General features: G+C 45.8%; 1 non-coding gene across 1 annotated transcript; it reads right to left on the bottom strand.

Moving 5' to 3' along the window:
* Nucleotides 1–18,590: 18,590 nt before the first annotated feature.
* Nucleotides 18,591–18,720, bottom strand: LOC136396122 (small nucleolar RNA SNORA38). Its single transcript, XR_010749540.1, has one exon. It is a non-coding gene; the product is annotated as a small nucleolar RNA SNORA38 (small nucleolar RNA).
* Between the last annotated feature and the right edge of the window lie 2,560 nt (nucleotides 18,721–21,280).

The following is a 21,280-nucleotide window of genomic DNA, read 5'->3' as shown; positions in this document are numbered from 1 at the left end:
AGCATCTCCACAGGGTTACAGGAAAGGAAGCCTGAAAATGGACGTCAGACATTACTTCATCTGATCACGTTGTATCACACACGGGGCAATTAGGCTCCAAGAATGGAAGCTCCACGTTCAAGGGCACAGTCAGAAATGAGATTTCTGTCTCCTGACCCCCACCCTCATCAAGTGCTCCCGGATATGTGTTCCATTTCGTGACACCTGAGGGTGTTTGGAAATGAGTGTCTTTTCAGGGCACACATATTCTAAGCCTTAATGTTAGATTAAATACCAAATACATTTGAAAAAAATGACATTTATTATACTGCGTTGTAAACAGAGGAAAAAATTACAATAGAACCCAGTGTAGATCTTACATAAACGGCACCCGCTCGGTGTAATGACTCTGAGAACGTCGGTGCTAACAAGCCCATAATTGGCACCAGGGAGATAATTTTTGCCACCTTATGCAAAGGGGGAACTGTTCTGCATAATGATTTTACCTAGGAATATTCTTTATTCAACAGGCCCATTTGCATAACCTTCCCAACTTTCTCGAGAGCTAACACAAAATGCTCTGGAGACATTGCCAAGTCTATTCCAAAAGATGTCTGCTGCTGCTTCTTTTTTTAAAGTCTGCCCCCAACCCCCCGCCAGCTTTATTGAGATATAATTGACATATAACACTGTGAAAGTTTAAGATGTCTGCTTCTTTAAATAAGCTTCCATCTCTCCAGCATGTATTGTGGGCCAGACACTGTGCACCCTGCCTGGTGTGCATTCTTTATATTAGGGATGAGCATGTAACTCACATTTTTTGAGGGCTGGTTTCTTTTCTGTCCTGTTCATCACTATAGTCTCAACATCTAGCATAGGGTCCCAGAAGCAAGGGTTGCTAATATTGTTGAATGAATATGTGTGTGAATGATGTGACTATTCTATGAGGTAGGGGTGTTTGTCACTATACATGGAAATCGCTTGTCTAAGCTCAAAATTCCAGTAAATGGCCAACTGGGACTTGAACACAGGCCAGTCTGCCTTAGGATATATTTATTCTACAAGCCTACTTCATCTTCCCTTCAGAGAGCAGGATGTCTAGTCTCATGTTGTCCAATATGCTAGCCACGAGCCACAGGTGGCTCTTTAAATTAATTAAAATTAAATAAAAGCAAAAATCCAGTTCTTCACTCATTAAGAGCCACATGTGGGCTACTTACTCACTGCACCAGCCAGGACAGCGCTCACACATTTTCATTATTGCAGGAAATTCTATTGAACAGTGGCATGTTTATACCTACTCTCTTTTTTTTTTTTTTTACAGAGACAGAGAGTCAGATGGATAGGAACAGACAGACAGGAATGGAGAGAGGTGAGAAGCATCAGTCATTAGTTTTTTGTTGTGATACCTTAGTTGTCCATTGATTGCTTTCTCATATGTGCCTTGACTGTAGGGCTACAGCAGACCGATAACCCCTTGCTTGAGCCAGCGACCTTGGGTCCAAGCTGATGAGCTTTGCTCAAACCAGATGAACCTGCATTCAAGCTGGTGACCTCGGGGTCTCGAACTTGGGTCTTCTGCATCCCAGTCCGACGCTCTATCCACTGTGCCATACCTGGTCAGGCTATACCTACTCTTTTGAGTATCAACTATGTGTTGGACTATGTCTTAGACCTATATATACACATAATGTTACTACCTATTAGTGTTTGAGCTCTGGAATCACACAGACCTGGATTCAAAGCCTAGTTCAGGACTTGACCTTGGTTATAAGCCTTAACCTCTCAAAGCCTGAGTTTTCTTTTCTGTAAAATGTAAATACAGATAGGACTTTACTCATGAGGATGTTGTGAAGATTAATAATGAGGAAACACAGAAAGCATTTAGTACAGTCTCTTGCTGTTTAAAAGTAATGATCCTCATCTTACTATGAGGAAGCTGGAATTCAGAGAAGTGATGAGACCTGTCAGGGTTCTCAGGCCAGTGGGCAGATCCCCTGGGGTTTGAGCCCGTGTCTGCCTGGTGCCGAACTCTAGGAGCTTTCTGTTCCCAGGGCCCTCTTAAACCCTTGCCTTTTACAGGATGGAGAAGAGTGCAGTTCTCACAGTGGAGGTCTTTGGCGACCCCAAGGAGTATCTACAGGGATGAGAGATGAGTCCATGGCAACGTGGCCCTCTTAACTACCCAGAAAAGTCACTGTTCTGCACAAAAGTTTAAAGTGAACATTTTATTTTAAAAAAGAAAAGCTTGACTAAACAAAAGACAACTTGTATTTTATGTAAGAGAAAATCAGACCTGGTGAGGGGAAGTGAGTGTCCTATGATCACCTGCCGGCTTACTGGAGTAAACTCTTGGGTCTGTTAACTCCCAGTTCATAGCTCCATTTTTTTGCATTTTAGTAAAGGTTAACAAAGAACTAGATTTGGCGATTTTTGCTTATTGATCAGAGCTCTTTCAGTGACAAATGTCAGGAATCCCAATGAAATTGTCTTCATTCAGAAAGGGAATATATTGGTTTCTATTTTAAAAGGGGAAAAGCTTCAGGTCTGGCTGGTTCCAGGTGCTCAAGTGATATCAAGAACATCTGTTTCTTCATTTCTTGGCTCTGATTTTCTCTGAGTTGGCTCCATCCTTTGGGAAGAGACTTCTCTCTGTGGCGGTAAGATGGCCACCAGCAGCGCAGCTACAACTCCGTTTGAGTTATTTGCCCCTGACTCCCAGGTTGTCTGTTTCCTGAGTTTCAGCAAAAGTCATAAAACTGGCTCTTATTGGATATACAGCTTCAAAGTACAGTATGAATTGGATTTCATCCCCTTCTTGCCCCATTAGCTGAGCATCCTTGAACAAGAAATGACTTGAACAACTGTTCCCAATGGTCCTCTTTTGTCTTTTCCTCCACCACCCCTCCCAGTTTTTATTATACATGTCATGCAAATCTGGCCTCATTCATCTCTGGCCATCCAGCTGCCTCTCCCTTGCATTATCCTGTACCATCGCCATGGTCACTGCCTTTGCAGGGAACACTTGACCTCCTTTTCCTTCCTTGGAGAGCCCCCACCTCTGAGGCTGCTAGAGGGCCCCACTACTGGCCAAATCCAACTTCAATTCCTCCCTGGCTGAAGGGCTTTAACTCACAGGCCCAGGCCCCTCTTTTGACAGGCTTGATTTGGCTTCCTGCACATCTGGGCCTCCCATCTGGCCCCTGCACATTGCCTGTATGAGTTGCTTTATGGATATAATAAATATTACTTCCTTAATATGATTTCACGTCGGTTCCCAGAGACTCACTCAAGCAAATCTTCCATTTAACACATGACTTTCTCTTCAGAGAAAATGTTGTTATTGGAAGAGGCACAGCCAGGAGGAGATGGAGGTGGTAGCATGTTGACCTATCCTCCAAGTTTGCTGCTGCCCCCAGGCCTGTCCCTGGCAGGACCTCAGCTTCCTAAGGAGTTAGGTTCGGCTGTGGGCTGAAAAATTTTAAGAAATGCTCCAGCATGCCAAATGGGAATAGCTGCAGAGAGACTTCTAATATCACAGGTTGCCCATTGCCATCTTGACTGTCACCTCACTGCTTGGTGTATGGAATGGGATCAAGTCATTATATTATTTGTTTCCATGGGGGATAGGAACAAGTTTGCCACCTACAGTCAGTTTGTCAAAGGCATGCACATAGCCCTTACATTCAACATACTATTTTAAAATTACAGTTTGAATGCAGATTTAGTTTATTCAATTCTGGAAGGGTCAGTGAATGGACTGTGAAAATGGACAATGGCATGTAGTCTGTTAGTGACACCTACTGGTTGAGTAAGATATAGCAACCCAGCTCTACCTATCTCCCTACCTTTGTGAGTCAGAAATAACTTATGTTTATAGGCATCAAATATTTACCAAATCCTCACAGCTGTTTTTAAAAATCGAGTTTATTTTTGATATGACTTATCTGTAGTAAAATTTTTCCTTTTAAATTGTACAGTGTGATGAACTTCGATAAATCTGTAGAAGGGTGTAACTCCCGGAACCATCAAGGTATAGGACATTTTCATCTCCTTCCCAAATTCCCTCATGCCATGTTGCAGACCCTGCATTACTCCCAGCTTCAGCTTCTGGCAAGGACCAAATAGATTTTTATCCCTATAGTGTTTGCTTCTCCAAAATGTCGTATAATAGAATTACACAGTATGTGGTGTTTGGTATTTGCATAATGCTTTTGTGAATCTTCTACATTGCTGAAGGTACCAATAGCTCTTCCCTTTCCACTGCTGAGTAGATGAGTACTCTATTGCATAGATACATCATAGTTGGTTTTCTGTTCTGTTGATAATTGTGATTGTCTTTTGAGGTGGCATAGTATCCCCCCTTCAAGAGGAAACTGAAGCTCAAAGAAGTGAAGTAAGGTACACAGTGTCATTCAACTAAAAAGGGGCTGTCACAGATGTGATTCCATATTCCGGGAGTGGTGAGAGTATTTATCTTCCCTGCTCCTCTCATTCAGCTGAATGACGACTTCATTTGAGCAAGAATATGGTTCTTCCACGAAACTTCCTCCTCTTCTCTCTCAATAAATACTTGATAAATAAGTAGGTAAGGACTACTAGGGCTGGGAAAAGATCTGTCTTTGGTTTTCTGAGGGCTCTGCTGGAGGGAGTGAACTAGCCATCACATTATGTGTTCTCAGAAGCATATAAACTACTTTGCAGAAGGAACCTGGGTGCAGGATTTCCATCTTGGTGTGAGAGGCCAAGTCATATAGACCATAATGTCCCATCTTGCTTGACTATCTCATTAGCAGAGGGCTATTTTGGAGGAGAAAAGCCTGAGGACAAATTCTGTTTCCTCAATCTTCTCATCTGCACAATGGACTTATTTGCCCTACTTCTGAGCTGGGAAGAGGATCATTTGGGGTGACATGTGAAGGCAACAGCACAGCATGAAGTGCAGCACTGGTCCCCATCCCACATCTCCTCTGAACTGAATAAGGACAGAAAAGTTCTCTCCCCTTTGGCGTCTCTGCATGAGTGGCTGTTTCCTCCACAGAGTAGGAGACATGCCCTGAGTTTCCTGGGAACGTGGAGGGTGTTGGGAATCCATTCACAGACCTGTCTGTCTCCCACACATGCTTCCACCTGGCAGATGAACTACAGATCAACGTTCTGTGCATTAATTCTTCCAAGGCATTTACATTGGCCCAGGGCCATATTTCACGGCCAGAGAATGGCTTCATTCCTGTCTTATCACAACCACCTGGGCTTGTCAGCGTGGTGCATGCCCTACCTAATCCCTCTTCCCAGTCTCTGAGCTATCCCCCCAAACCCCTGCTGGTCTGGCTCTCAGCTCCCATCCATCTTGCCAACTCTGTTGGTCCAGGACCAGCTGAGCAGGGGGCTGCCTTACATCTCCCCTATCTCCCAACGTCCTCCCTGTGGGAGGCGAGAGCTGTCCCTTGTTTGTGGCTGTTGTGCTGCACCCAGACTGTTGTGTCATAAGGACACAGGAAAGGGGAACCCAAAGCTCAAAGACATGCCATGGATTGCCCAGGGCAGCTTAGCAACCAGATGACCATCTTCCCAACATTTCGCTGCAGATGGCATCGTCCTGCGAGCAGGCGATTTCACCACACTCTACCATGAAATCTAACAGGAGCTCCAGGAGAGAAACTCTAGACTTACCCTCAGTTTTTAGGAAAAGACACTGATGCTCAGAGAGGTTATGTCACTTGCTCAAGGTTGCACAGCTGGTATGTGTTGGAGCTGGGGGTTATACCCTGGCAACCTGGTCCCAGAGCATGTGGGTCACATCTGGATGGACAATCTGCACAAAACACTCTGCTAGGCACTGCAGCAAGGACTAGAACTGGTAGTTGCCCTTGGGAGGCTATCTTAAAGCTAGGTTGAAGGTATGAATGTAAGAAAGGCATGGCTAACCAAGTCCCGGAGGAGCAATGCCTGGAACAAATGGAACAGCATTTGATTTGAAATTTGGTTTTCCTCCCTTGTGTCTTTTTTAATTATCATTGATTTAAGAGTGAGAGAGGTAAAGAAAGAGAGACAGAGAGAGAGCGAGAGAGAGAGGGAGAGAGAAACATTGATTTATTGGTTTATTTGTGCATTCATTGGCTGACTCTTGTATGTGCCCTGACTGGGGATTGAACCTGCAACCTTGGTATATTGGGATGGCACTTTAACCAACTGGATTACCCGGCCAGGGCTCCTTTGTGTCTTTAACGGCTGAACCTTCATTTTCTTCCCCCAAATCTTCTGTGTGTGTGTGTGTGTGTTTATCAGTTTCTTGTTGCTGCCTAGCCTGGAGCAGGAATTTAATAATGGTGTATTAATAAATCAAGGGAAGAATGACAGCATTAAAAAAAAGAGAGAGAGAGAGAGAGAGAGAGAGAATGAAAGGAAGGCAAAGAGGAAGAGAGGAAGGAGGGAGCTGGTTCCAGTCTCATAGAAATCTTGAAAGAGACACCCCTGGCCTTTGCCAGAGTCCCTGGGGGTGTGCAGGCGGGCTGGGCTCTCCCTGTGCTTGCCTCCAGGAGAGGCCAGTTGGGAGACAGAAGACTGTCCGAGGCCAGCCTGGGGGGGGGGGGGGGCAACGTCTGTGCAGCTACCCCGACTTTTGGTTTCTTTGTTTGTCAAAATGAAACATTCACCCCAACCCTAATGTTTCAGGCTTGCTGTGAGGTTCTGACGAGGGAACAGACAGCCTTGAAAAACAGCAGCCACACTAAACCACAAGAAAAATGGAGTCTAAACTCTCCAGTTCACCTCCTGAAGACAGCATGGGGGCGTTTCATCTCAATCTGCCTGCCTGGATATTGAGGACAATAGTTGCCGAGTCCAATCTTTAAGTCTGGCTGGTGCTCGTGTACAGCAGAGCCCAGCATGGCATGGGTGAGAGGGCCCTGACCTGACAGCGGGGAGGGGGGGGGGGATGCTTCAGGAAATGCTAGTTCTCTCTCAGGTTGGCCCCGGACTCCACTTGTGACCTCATGTAAGCCATTCTTCTGATGAAACCCTTCCTGGACCCCAGTTATGCCCAGAATAAAGTCTAAAACCTTTGCCAGGCCCTGTGTCCCCCCGCCCCCCCCTCCGGCTTAATCTGCTGCCGCAACCCCTGAAGCTTTATACGGATTTCCCTTCCATTTCTCTCTTGTTTTGTTCCCCCTTCTGGCCTTTGCACTTCTGTCCTGGAAAACCCTCCCCCAGATCTTCAAACGGCTCTCTAGTTGCTTCCTTCCCACCCTGCTCCAACCAGTGTCACCACATCACTATCCTTGACCACTCGAGGAAAGAGGCACACCTTCCAATTGTAAGTCTTGTGGCTCGTTTGTTTACTTGTTTCCTTCTGTCTCCCCATGAAGACAAGGACCATATTTGCTTCGTTTACAGTGGTGCCTCCAAGGCCTATAAGAGTTGACATTTGATTAAGTGGATGGTAGATTCATTAATTAATGAGATTTCTCCTTCACTTGGCTTCAGGCTCCCCTCTTGCAAACTCAGGAAGGGAGACTCGAGGTCTTGGAAGGGGTCCCCATGCTTTCTCCTTGATGCTCCACAAGGAGGCTTTGCGGAGGGCAGTGGCGGGCCTTGGGTGGCCCAGAGTCTCCTGACAATGAGGCTGATCCCGGGATGTGGCTGTTATTGATCTGAGCAGGTTGTCAGAGAAGGGGAAGTTGTAATTGCTGTGTAGTTTCATTGTAACCACCAGCCCCGAAGGGAAATTAAACTTTGCAGCTAATGGGGCTATATGATCCTTCAACCTTTGATGTATTGAATGGAGTGCAGTCCCCGGAATACTGAGTGGCTGCTCAGAGCATCATTGTAAAGCAGGAGCTGCCTCAAAGCATGATATTCTTTCAGTGCCTGGGGAGGGGGTGGAGCTGGAAGATTCCCGCATTCCTAACATGTCATCAGTTTCCCTAAGAGGCTTAGAACAGCTCTAAGAATCAAATCAGGAGGTGTTTGAGCTTGAAGGAACCTCAGGGCGTAAACATCCACCTCCAGCCTCACACCTTCTAATCCACCCTCCACACAATAGCCAGACAAGCTCCCACGGGCTATATCACATTTTTGCATAAAACCCACCAGTGCAACGCCATTGCCTCGAATTCAGCTATTCAAAGTGCAGACCCTTGGGCCCCTCACTCCTGGCCTGCTGATTCAGGAAGCTGATTTCTGTGCACAGAAAAGTTTGAGAAGCCCTGGACCACAGGATAAATTCTTAGTTAATTTTCTTGGCATATAAACAATTTTGATCTGAAGAAATAAGAACCCAGAGTCTGGATGTATGCAGACTGTGGGTTAAATCCTGACTGGGTTACTTACTAGCTGTGTGGCTTTGTATGATTTCCTTGAAATTTAAAGGGTTGTTGTGAAGCTCAAACAAACTTTAAGTGCTTGGAAGGGTGCATGGTATATAGTGAACACTAGCGATTCCCTTCAGCTCCTACCAAAAGCTTTCGTTTGTACTAATGTACAAATGACTCATTCAGTCAACTGATAGTCAACATGCTAGTGATTCTTACAGATTCTTTTTTTTTTTTTGGAGGAGGAAATGAGACTCAGAGAGAAGTAAATGATTAGAATGGGGTAGAGAGGGGCTTTGAGCATAGGATTATCTGACCCCAGAGTCTGGGAGCTTGAGTTTAACTAATACATTCTCAACTTCATTTTTTAACCAACTGTCTCATGGGTAGATTTTCAGGTGGCAAAACAGAGGCCCAGGGAGAGGAAGTGGCATCTAAGTCCAAGCTCATGATGATAAGGCTGGGAACTCTACTAATTTGGAGTTATTTATTCAGCTAGAATGTATTGAGCATGTATGTTGCATCAAGCACCATTCCAGGCTCTGGGGCTGCGACAGTGGCTAAGGCAGGCTCAGTCTCAGCCTGCAGGAGCTGAGAGTGGAGACCAGCACCCCCTCCTACATACGGCAGGGGTGCTGGGTTTCACTTCCAGATGTCTTGGGGGTGGGGGGAATTCTTCCACCTTATCTGCTGCCTGCCCTGCCCCCACCAGCCCTCTCTTGTCTCCCCGTATCCCTCCGCACACCTCGGTCCAGTCCCCGCACACCACGTCTCCTGGGCTTGCATCCAAGCTAAATAGGAGATAGGACATATTTTATCCCGGCACCATTTCTCATCCCGTCATGGACTTACAGGAAATTACCACTCCTCCTCAGTCAGCTTTCTCCCCTCGGGAGAGGGGCTATGGGTGAGCCCTCCATGGAAATTTCAGTGATGGAACTGGGAAACTGATTTCTCCACGGCTGGTGGCTGATGTGTAAGGTCCTGGGAAAGAGGACGCCAGTGGAGACCAGGCCTGGCCGAAATTCACATGACAATGGACCAGGAGGCAGGGTCACTGGGCTTGCATTCTTGCTCTGGGGCAATAATCTCAGGCAAGATACGCAATCTCTTTGGCCTCTGTCCTCACCTGTAGAATCATGTTCACCTACGAAGTGCATTGCATATGAGGTGACTGCTAGGTGTCCATTCGCTCCAATTCTGGTGCTAAGATCTGTGAGCATCTTTTCCGCACCCTCCTTGCAGGTCGTGCATGCTACAGAAGCTCAGATCAGGGAGCTGCTGAGGTGAGCTACAAAGATTAAGAAGGTCTCCAGGGGGAGCAGGAACCTGAGATGCTCTCTTCTCTCCTCCCTTCCTCAGATTGCATTTGGGGACCTGCACGTGCCTGATCGGCATGCCGGGCAGTCCCCATTCCATCACATACTCTCCAGAGAGGCAGCTTATGTGCCCCGGGAGCAGGGACAGCCCCCAAGTTAAGTTCTAGTTTGGCCATTGATGAGGATATGCCCCTCTGGTGGTCAAGGTTCCTCACACCAACTGTATTCCTTTCTTACTACTGCTGAGGGCAGAAGTCTAACATCGAGGTGTCATCAGGGCGTGTTCCTCAGGAGGCTGTAGGGAAGATCTCATTTCATGGCCTTCCAGCCTCTGGAGGCCACTTGCACTCTCTGGGTCTCAGCGTCACTTCAGCCTTGACTTCTGTCGTCCCATCTCCCATAACATACTCTGAGCCTCTCGCCTCCCTCTCATACAGACCTTCGTTCTTACAGAACAAGCTCCACACCTCAAGGTGCTCAACACAACCACATCTGCAAAGTCCCTTTTGACATCTAAGGTAACCTATTCCCAGGCTCTGGGAAGTAGAAAGTGGGCATCTTCAGGGAGATGGGAACTCCCTGAATTGTGATTTATTCGGTTGCCACACCAACCCTTGCCAATGATGCTTCTTCTCATCTTGTGCAAACAGAGACAGAGGAGGAAATGACTGCTGTAGGTCAGCCATCAGATATGACCAGACTGGCGTTGGCGGCTGGGGCTGTCCTTGCTTTCGGCACATTGAGATGCCTCTTTGGAGAGGGTCTGATGGTGTATTGGGAGAAGAAAGTGGAGAACACTGTGGATAAAGGCAAGGTGAAGGACTTCAGCGGAGTCAAGTCCTCTTTTGTTTGTTCATGAGCATTTCAGTACTTAGCACGATGTCTGGCACATGATATGTGCTCAGTAAACAGTTGATGAGTACATCAGCATAAAGAAGAAAGAATGAGGCATTTTACCAAAGGGAAAAGCAGTGATAAAGTGAAGAGTATTGGATTGCAGAAGGTCTTAAATGACAGAATGAGAAGGTTAAAAGTCACTATGAAGACAGCTGTGAGCCACTGGCAATATCTGATATGAATGTTTTACTCCGAGGAAATGAGTCTTGTATGACAATGGGGCATTGTCAGGACAGGAGGGGAGAGAGGTTGGAGTCTGGAGAGAGGTTAGAGTGCTATTGGAGCAGTCCAGCATTCAGTCAAGCAGAAGTCTTAAAATAACCAAGAAAAGACAAAACAAAAACAAAGGGGACTAGTATGAGACGTGCAATTGCATTGGAAAAAATTTTATAAAATTTCATGACTGATTAGAATAATCATAGCTATAAAAATGGAATACCTACTATATATTAGAAATTGGACTAGGTATGTTTTCATACAAAAATCTCATCGACACTCACAAATTCCTACTAAAATGTCTATTTTGTGAGAGATGCAACAGGAACTCTGAGAGGTGATGTGAGTCTCTTGTGGAGGGCAGCTAGGAAGTGGCAGAGCCGGTACTGTATTTGAACTCTTGTCCTTCCAGAGCCAAACTGGCATTGTCTCTCTGGCACCATGTCTCTGAGGAATGTGCTGAGGGTGATAGAATAAGGATACACTACAGCAAAATCCATGTTGGGCATGTTGAAATTATATGATGAGCCTGAAATAATGACAGCTGGGGTGGGGCTTCTGGTTTGGGGTGGGGTGAAGTGGGGTGTTTAATGTGGCCATACTGGGTTTGAAGAGCTCAGGAAGGTCCACTGGAGATGACAACCTTGAGTTGGGAATTTGGATCTGGAACTTGGAAAGGAGCTATAGCTGGAGATGAAAATCTGGGACTTGTAGCAGACACTGTTGGTGCCCCCAACCCATACCTCTAAAGCCTTACCTTTGCAGAACTGGCTGGGCTGAATTCCAACAGCCTGTGGGGGTTGCTGTTGGCTGGCACCTGCTCTGCTGCATGCAAGCAAGCTAGAAGGGCCTGAAAATTAACACTCTCCAGGAGCAACCTCAACAATGATTAGGGGTAGTTGGAGAATGAATGGACCTAGTCTCCAGTCTTCTGGAGTGCAATGACCTCAAGAAACATGTTCTATGCTGCTTCTCCAGTGGAGTTAAGGTCTAGTTGCCCAGTGGTATCTAGCTTCATTTTGTACCTCTGACTAACCGTCTTCCCTTCCCTGTTTCACTAGTGCATGCTCCTTCATACTGTTTATGGGGATGACCAAATAAACTACTCTACTTACACTCAAAATTTGGCTCAGAATCCCCATTATTGGAAAACCTAAACTAGAATGGGAGTCCACCTCAAAGAACCAGACCATGAAGCTAAGGGAAGGAGGCTGGAAGAAAGCAATTCAAGAAGTCAGACCAAACCTTGGGGAGATGGGTATATTTAACGCATGGAATTGGGAAGGTTGTTCAGAAGTAAGGTAAAACAGGAGTAAGGAAGGAGAGAGGTTTAGGTGTGTTGGTCAGTAGTAGCAAGACCAGCTAACAGGTTAAGGATGGGAACCGGACTAGGCTCTTAGATATAGCAATTTTATCATTAATGATTATTTACAGAGCCATTGCATTATGATGAGATCAGAATTAGATTTCCAGAAGTTGAAAAAGGTGGGTCAAAATATAAATGTGCACGATTCCTTTTCAACAAATATAAATATTTACTAAACACATGTTATGTGTGGTTAATACATTTCACATTTAGACCATTGGGTTTTTATTACACTCTTAGAAGTTAAGGGCAAGTTAAATGAGATCATGTTTATGTGGGTTTGGACTGTAGAAAATGCCAATACTACATATAGGCAATGACGAAATCATGACTTAGGATTCCCGCAATTCCTAATGCAAGTTAAATTGATACCCCCTCCTGCATCTTGCTCTCCTCCATATATGGGGAGGCTGATGGAGCTGGCAGTTTTCTTTACATTGCTTTTTACAAACCTGGGCTTGGACTAAGCCTGGCTTAAGCACTTGAAAATGATTGGCTTCCAAGGAAGACTGATTGTTAATGGTCCACTTTTCCTCAGAAGACAGTGTGGTGTTTCAGACTCTCTGGCGACAGGGATGCCTCCAAGGAAACCCAGGTCAAGCGCTTGGTGGGAAACTTTTAAAACCTTGGGAAGAGCTGGGACTATGAGGTTGTTGGTGTGGTTCTGTTGGGTGGTTGAGGGTTCTGTATGTGTTATTCTATCAAAGGGAGAATTTATGACCTTCTGGCACTAAACATCTACATTAAGTTCTTATTTTCCTTTTCTTCTCAAATCAGTTGAGCAACTATTTATGGTACATTCACCATAAACCAGGGAAGCTATGCAAGGATCAGCCCTAATGAGCCTGCCCTGAGAACTGTCCGTGGTGCTGAAACGCTTGCCTTGGTGCTCTTCCGTGGAGAAGGGGAGTCCATCTGTGGCTCTGGTCCGTGGCCTCTGAAGCTTTAAGAAACCATCCCGATTTCCACTCCATGCTAAATCTAAAGGTTATGAAGTATGTGCTATGTGTTCAGCCATTGACAGCCCTGAGCTCTTTCTAGTCTCATCCACCAACAACTCTTGTCTAGAAAATGAATGAACAATTTGAGTCCTTGACTTGGTTCTTAACATTTTATTTGAAATCTTACAGGAGATCCATCTATACTCTACCAGTATATGTCTGTCAGCCCATCTTTAAAGAGGGCTGTGTTCTGCATAAAAGAGGCATAGGGTAGCAGAAAGACCTGGATGGATCAATGTCTTAATTATTGACCAGATACGTGTTTTGCACAAATTGTTTAATGTCTCTGAGACTCCATCCCCTTATTTCTAAAATAAGGGAGGGAATTTGAGGAGATAAGCAAGACAACCATATATATAAGGAGATTAGATCCTACCAGAGCTTCATATATAGGGACAACTAATGTTACTGAAAGGGATCTTTCAAGTTCAAAACTTTCCCTTACAGTGTTCTTTCTTTAAAAAAAAAATGCTCAACAATGTTTTCCCTTTATTAAGTGTAGTTTTGGGTGAATTACTTAGCCTCTCTGTGCCTCTTTGTCCTCTTCTGAAAATTGGAAGTGATGGTGGTAGTTTGGTGGTAAAAGTCCCTTTCCTTCATAACCTGTGGAATTGTGTGGAGAGTAAAACTTGTTGAAAAAATGAAAGTAACATATAAATTGCAAAGTGTGTGTATGCCAGGGGACAGTGTATATGGCAAAAGGTCAGGCTAAAAATGTAAGCAATGGCCAGAGGTCAACATGACAATGTTCGACCTTTCTCCTGAGGAAAGCAGGGAGGGTCTTGTCAGGATGATAACTTGGTCAGCTTGCATGGCAGAAGGCATCCCTGGTTGCAGTGTGGATATTGCATTAGGAGGGAGTGGGGCTTGGGGACCAGTAGGGTGAATGTTGTATGAATCCAGGCATCAGGCTGGGTTGTGGCTGGGACCAAGGTAATGATAGTGGGATGAAGCAAAGTGAATAAAATTGAGAAATATTGACAAGGTCCTGTATACTGACAGGGTGTAGATGGCAAGGAAAAAGGAATTGAGTTCTCCGGAGTGGGGAGTTGGAGGTTCAGAGGGCCATTTATTGAGCAATAGACACAGGAATAGAAACAGGTGTGGGTGTGGGTAGGTGTGATGTTTCCCATTTTGCACGTTTTGATTTTGTAAGACCATGGGGAATTCAGAGGAAGATACCAAAGTCCAGAGCTCAGAAAACAGGCCTGGATGGAGGATAAGGACAGAGTTAAGATACAAATGGCTCTGATGTTCTCTGTTTCTACTCTATTCCCCAAAGGATCTTTTCCTTCCCTGAACTCTTTGAGCTTGTTGGTGCCACCCAATTAGGCACTTAATTGCTTTCTAATTGATATGCGCCTCAGTCTGTCTCATCAGATAAATTTGCAAGCTCCTTGAGGGCAGATGATCTTCACAATACTCCCCAAGCCTCTCCCTGGGCACCCAGTGAAATTTATGAGATATTTAAATAGGGGGAGAGGAGAATGGACACCTTGTCAGTCATCGATGTTTTCACTAAACCTCAGTTTCCCCATCTATAAAATGGGAGTCACCAGGCTTCCTTCAATCCTCTGTGACCTCTTAAGTTTTCTAGCTTTTGTTCAATCCTGGAAATGGTGGAGAGGGAGCTGGGGAGGAGAGAGGAAGCAGTTGATTAGAATCCTAAAATGTATTCCCTTGGCCTGATCCAATGTCAGGATGCTGAGGCAGGAAATAGAAATGAAAAAATAAAAAGACAAAAGAGGAAAGAAGCGAATTGTTTCTCTCCAGCAGTAACAGGCGCTCGGCAAAACAAACAAGTCTAACGGAATGCTTTGGCGATTATACAGACAAACAAATCACTTTCCCAAAGTGCTTCTTGGGGGAATTACAGCTCCTGGAAATGAAACACAAACAGATTATTAAAAAAGAGCTCCCCGTTGGGAGAGAAACAGTATTTACAAGAGAAGATGTGCCTAGCCGGACCTCTAATTGCTGTTCATTATCTCATATTGATTTAATTAGCTGCTGCACTCAGGTCTGAATTGCCTGCTGCCCACAGCAGGGGACCGGCGGAGAGAGAGAGGGTTCAGATTGACCGAGCAGGCTCCTGCCATCTCTCACTCTCCTCCTCCTCCTTTTCCCTCCAAAACATGGGGGTCAGTGCACGGGGTGTCATTGTGGTGGCAAAGTGGTGGTTGGTGGCTGGAGGCGTCCAGCCATATTTAAGCCCTGGTGGGCTGTTCTGTGTCATGTGCACCTCAACTGGGTGGCTGTGAGAAGCTAATTAACTGCAGTAATTAGAGAGTGTCTTCATAATGTGGAATTAGAGTGGGTTGGTAGAAGCACAGGGAGATATATGGCCTGGGTTGGCGGTAGTAATAGAGGGGACGTGGGCAGGGGGAGAATGAAGTGACCTCCCAGAGTGTCCTCTGGCCTCTCTAGAGGGACTCTTCTACCCACTTCTCCAGGGTCGCCAGTCCCATGTCAGGCTATTCAGCCATTTGCAGCCTCTTCACTCCTCCGTGACCCAGACACTCCAACTGAGCAAATTTCCAGATGAAGAAGGAAGGTTATTAGCGTTTCTCTCTAGTGGGCATCTGGGACCAATTGTTTTGAAGATTTGGGGTTTATAATTGCAAGTGATTAATGGGGGAGTTGGCAATCAGGCTTCCAAGGTTGCTAATTGCTCTTTTAACATAATTGTGTCCGAGTGAGAGCAGTGCCTGTGCCCGGGCTTGGCGTGTGGGCCTGTCTGTGCCTTCCTCCCTCCGTCTATCCATTCAGTAATCCTTGACTGAGAGTCTATGAGGCTCCTAGGATAGTTGGGTGCTGGGGATACAGCTGTGCATGACATAGATACTCTGTCCTCAAGGGACCTTACTGTCTGGTGTTCTTGGAGTTCCCTTATTCAATCTTTGTGCCAAGGCAACTGAACCAACCCATATTTATTGGAGTATTCATAGGAGTATTGTCTAGAGAGAGGAATAGGGGTAACTGAATTCGGTAGGACCATACTCTTTTGGAATTTCTAATTGAGAGACAATTATAAGTAAGTGCAGCACAATCTAGAACTGGGAAAAAAGCAAACATAGTCTTAAACAGGCTGAACAAAATAGTTCAAAGAATTAAGTTCCTGCACGGCTAGGAGAAATCCTCAGTCCTCCTCACTTAGAGCCTAATAACTTTATATTTACACATGTTATAACAATCTGGTAATCTGATGTTCTTTGTTGCAACAGGTTAAAAAAATACAGGGGTATGTATACAGAGCACATCTTATAAGATATGCCACATCTGACAGGAAAGGAAATTGAGGCTTACAGAAGTTGGGGCTTACTCAAGGTTGCGTAATCTATAAATTACGTTTTAGTATTCTAATCTCATATTCTTTGCATCAGGTTCATGTTAGATCCCCAAAGGTCAGCTATAAAAATCCCTTGGAGTTTATTGTAATAAAAAGTGGCAAATAGGTTTCGTTCTTGCTCACAAATTTTCTTAGTCTGGCTGCTTGTAATGTTGCATTAGGAAAGCATTATAAATGAATATCTGGTTACAGGGGGGAAAATCAGTACTCAATTAGTAATGTCTGCTTTGACTGAGGCAGGAGATGCAATGGTATAGATAATACAAATATGCCATGCTTGATAAAATCAAATTTCCTTATCTTTCAGGTATGAAACCAGAGTATCAAAGAATGAGAGTGACTTGCCCAAGGCCCTTAGGAGTCACTTGAGCATGAATTTATTCACCCACATCCCTAGGTCCAGTACTCCAAGAAGAATAGGAACCATGGCTTGGGCTCTTAAGGAGTATACATATTACTGAGAGGGACCAGACACAGACAAATAAGAGAGAGTCTAGAGAACTAGTGAAGGGAGGGCATCACAGGGAAGAAGGATCTTGAAGGGTCGAGCTAATTTGGGCAGCTGAAAAGATTGAGGGAGGATTGATTGAGGTTAGCTGGGGTTACCGCGAGGTTGAAGCAGAGAGTTGGAGAGGAGACACATGCATAAAAATTAGGGAAGAGGCTGGCTTGGCTAGAGTGGAGGCTGTGAGTTATGAAGTGGTGGGAGGCAAAGCTTAGAATCCCATGATTGTGGTGTCTTGTACACATAGGTGGCGAATAGGTGTTCAGTCTATCTTCAGTCCTTGTTTTAATGTCATTAATTCACTCAACAAACATTCAATGGGTGTTTTGCGTACTGGGGATATGTTGACAAATCTATCTGGTTCTGGACTGGGCATCAGGAAGCCTGGGCTCTGGGCTGGAGTAGCCACAAATTTGAACTGTTATTTTGAAAAAGAATCACTGGACACATCAGGGTTTCCTCCTCCATAAAGCAGTAAATCAACATAAAAAACCACAACTGAGTCATGTCACTACCTAACTTAGAGCTTGCCCGGGGTTTTCCTTCACACTTAGGAGCCAATACATTCAGAGGTTCACCCTGGCATTCCTGCACGATGGGGCCCTGCCTACTGCTTCCTCATTTCCTCCACTGCCTGCCCTGACCACTGTGCTTGGGCTTCCTTCTGCTCACTAAGCTCTAAGCTCATTCTCACCTTCGGGTCTTCACAGCTGACTCCTCCACCTTCCACCTGCCTAGCTTCTTCCATCCTTTGGGCCTCGATATAAATGCAACCTCTTCCAAGAAGCCTTCCCTGACTACTCTGCCTCTGCTGGAGCCCTTTACTCTTTGTCATAGCACTCTTTGTTCCATGCAGCCTCCTGCCATACTTTGTAAGTGTCTGTTGACTGGTTGGTTACCTGTTTACCGCCCCCCCCCATCTTCCCCTGATAGTTTATGGGCAGGGATCCTATCTGTTTCCCACATTTGTTCCTGTTGCCAAGCCTGCTGCTGTCTGGCTTATAGATATAAATATGTGTAGAATGAATGAACAAACAAAAGTATGCCCCCGGTGGGTTAAAGCTGCCGGAAGCTCGATTTAGCTGGACTTTCTCAGAATCAGGAAACCTGGATTCATATCCTAACACTCACCAGCTGTGTGACCTTGAGCAAATGCTTTTGCCTCTCTGGTCCTCAGTGTCTTTGTCTGTAAAGCGGAGGTAATCAGTGCACCCACTGCAGAGTGCTGTTTCAGAGCAAAATATGACAAGAAAGCACCTAACTCAAAGTCTGCTACTCAGAGCTCCACTGTGTTTGTCGATTTATTATTGTTATTCTCAGTGTTTCCCAATAGCAGTATGGACTGCCTGGGGTGGTGCCGGGAGGAAGGAGGAGGAAAGGGTGGGCATGGTAGAAGAGCCATCGAACGGGAGGGGGTCAGGAGATTGGACGAGGTCTTCGTGTGCCACCTTGCCCTGCACAGCAGAGGCGACCCCTGGTCCCAGGTTATAAAGAAACCAGCACCTTGGAGCTCTGATTTAATTAGCTCGATGCTATTGCCCTATCGACCACTCATTTCAAGTCTGCCAACCGGGTGAAGTGTGGTTTGCCCATCACCCTCTCACTATCGAATGGAAAAGCAGACATCGACTTGTTGTTTCCCCCCCCCCTGTGGGATGGTTGATCTTGAACCTGCAGGGAGCAAGCTGGCCCCAGACTTCTCCAAGTCCACATTTCTTTGCCTCCAATTCTTACGTTTCCAAAGAAAGGAACCACATATATGCCTCTGTAGGAGGCTGGGCATTGACTTGTTTACTCAAGCCCAGCTGGGGAGTCCCCCCCCACAGAGCCCCGCCCCCATCCTCCCCACACACATATTTGAATTTGGATAAATCTCTTCCTTGTGCTCGTCAGTGAGCCCGTTGGTCCCCCCCCCCCTCCCTGCAGGCTTCCAAGGCCCTCTCCCCATAGCCTCTTTTCCAACTGAATTAACTTTTAATTTTTTTATGATACAGAAAATGCTTGCTTTATCTCTGGTGCTAGATTTCCTAATTGTTTCTTTCATCTTGGGTAATTAATTCCTCATTAATTTAGCAGTTGCCCATGTCTTTCAGAGTAGCCACAGCCTTTGGGGGTCTTTTCTGCAGCTGGGTGATGCTGGGCCTTGGGGAGAAGGGACCCAGTCACCTTGGGGTTCTCTCTCTTACCTTCCATCTGTTTATTCATTTGTCTCCATCATTTCCCTCCCTCCCTCCCTCCCTCCCTCCCTCCCTCCCTCCCTATCTCTCTGCCTCTGTCTTTATCTCTCCATCCTTGGACCTCCCTCACTCAGCCTCTCCTCTTTTTCTAGAAAGAGAATGAGACTAGCTTACAGATGAGAACCCGACAGGAAAGGGGGATATGCCATCACAACTCAGAGGGGCAGCTGGGACCCAGGTGCACCCTGACTGTCCCCACCATGGCCTGCCTGGAATGCCTTACTTCCTACACTGGAGCCACAGCAGCCATGAATCTAGGGTTTCCCCAAGTGTGTGATGCTCAACATGAGCCCTAGGGATCCCTGGTCAGGGGGCGGGAAGAGAGGGGCTTGGGCTGTAATAATTTCGGAAATGCTTCCCATTATGTAGGGGACTTTTGGAAGATCACAGAACACATTGGGGAATTCAAGGCACTGAGAAGGCTCATGAGAATTAAACCTGCTAAATTTTGTTTCATCCAAAGACTACTAAATGTATCCATTTTGCCAAGTGCTAAAGGGAACTAACTCCCTTGGGAAGTATTGGGCTATCTAACAGGGTTTTCTTTCCTCTCCTCCTCTTGTGGCAATCAAACTGCTACTCCCCGCTCCCCATTTTTAAAGATTCTTTCTATGTTCTGCTTTCTGAGATGCACCAAGTTCCCAAGGAGGAAATAATTACCCCTCATCTGTGTGCAGAGGAGGTAAGTTTGAGTCTCTGCGTAGAGAATTGTCACAGTCCCCTCTTCTTCAGAGCTTGTCTCTGGTTGTACATTCCCTCAGGGCAGGTGCCAAGGGGGAATAGACTGCTTGGACACAAGTTCAAATCCCCGCTCCACCACCTAGTGATGGAGCCTGCCTGGAGGCCTGTTGTTAAACTCCTCAGTTTAATCACTTGTTAAATGGGATCATGACATCTATACGAGTACCACCACCAGATTGTGCAAGAATGCACTGAACAATGTCAATGCAATGGGGGACTTCTGGAAAATGCTCGTCCATTCTAGTGTTTGTTTGTGTGCGTTCCTGTGTGTCTGCGTGGTGTGTTTTTGGGGGGATCACTGTCACATAACATAAAATTAACTACTTTAAAGTGTATGGTTCAGTGGCACTTAGTATATTCACAATGTCATGCAGCCACCGCCTCTATTTAGTCCCAGGACGTTTTCATCTCCTCAGAAGGGAACTCCCTACCCATGAGCAGTCACCCCCCCCCCCCCCGGCAGCCACCGGTCTGATTTCTCTCTGTATAGATTTACGTATTCTGGATATTTCACAAAAATGGAATCAGACAACACGTGACCTTTGTGTCTGGCTTCTCTCAGCATAATGTTTTCAAGTTTCATCCATGTTGTAACATGTATCAATGTTGTCCTCCTCTTTGAGGCAGAATCACTTGTCATTGTATGGCCGTGCCATAGTTTGTTTCTTCATTTGTTACTCAGTATATTCTCAGATAGAATTATTGAAAGCCCTCTCCTCTCTCCTTTGGGTAAAGAGTGGAAGAAGTGTGATTTGTAGAAACCACGCTGGAGTTAGGATTAAAAAATAATTAATCAGAGAGGGTGGGCAGAGCTCTGAACAGAGAGTCAGGAGGCCTGGACTCTGCTTTTGATTTTGCTGTGTGAGCTTGGGAATCTCCCTTCTCCTCTTTGGGCCTCAATCTTCCCATCTGTACAGTGGGGGTTGATCAAGATGGTTTCCTGGTTACTTCCTGTTCCAACATTCCACAATTCTAGGCTTCTCTAGGCTTTCCCTTGGGGCCACCATATCTGGAGGAAGCTCTCCTAAAGGATATCAAGATGCCTGGTTTGTCAGATTCTCATTCATGTTCCAGGTCCAGGGGTGACATAGGCAGAGGAGCCTCAGCACTTCCGTCTATAAAAGCAGGAGGGAAGTGTTGAATTAGGCTTCAGTTTTATGCTCCTGTGAATGACCCACTTAGTGTAATGGAGCTGGCGGTTTCCAGCTCTTCCTGACCAGCGTGCTGATGGGGCTGGCATTAGTAACGCTTGATTTGAAAAACCAACGCTCATCAATCGGACCCATCTGCCAGCAGCCTGGTCAACTGCTCTCCAGGTAAACAGTTCCATGGAACTCCACAGGGATATCCACGAGCCC

Source organism: Saccopteryx leptura, chromosome 2 (genome assembly GCF_036850995.1).
Source record: "Saccopteryx leptura isolate mSacLep1 chromosome 2, mSacLep1_pri_phased_curated, whole genome shotgun sequence".
Classification (NCBI taxonomy): Eukaryota; Metazoa; Chordata; class Mammalia; order Chiroptera; family Emballonuridae; genus Saccopteryx; species Saccopteryx leptura.
This window is presented reverse-complemented; position numbering and strand designations above follow the sequence as displayed.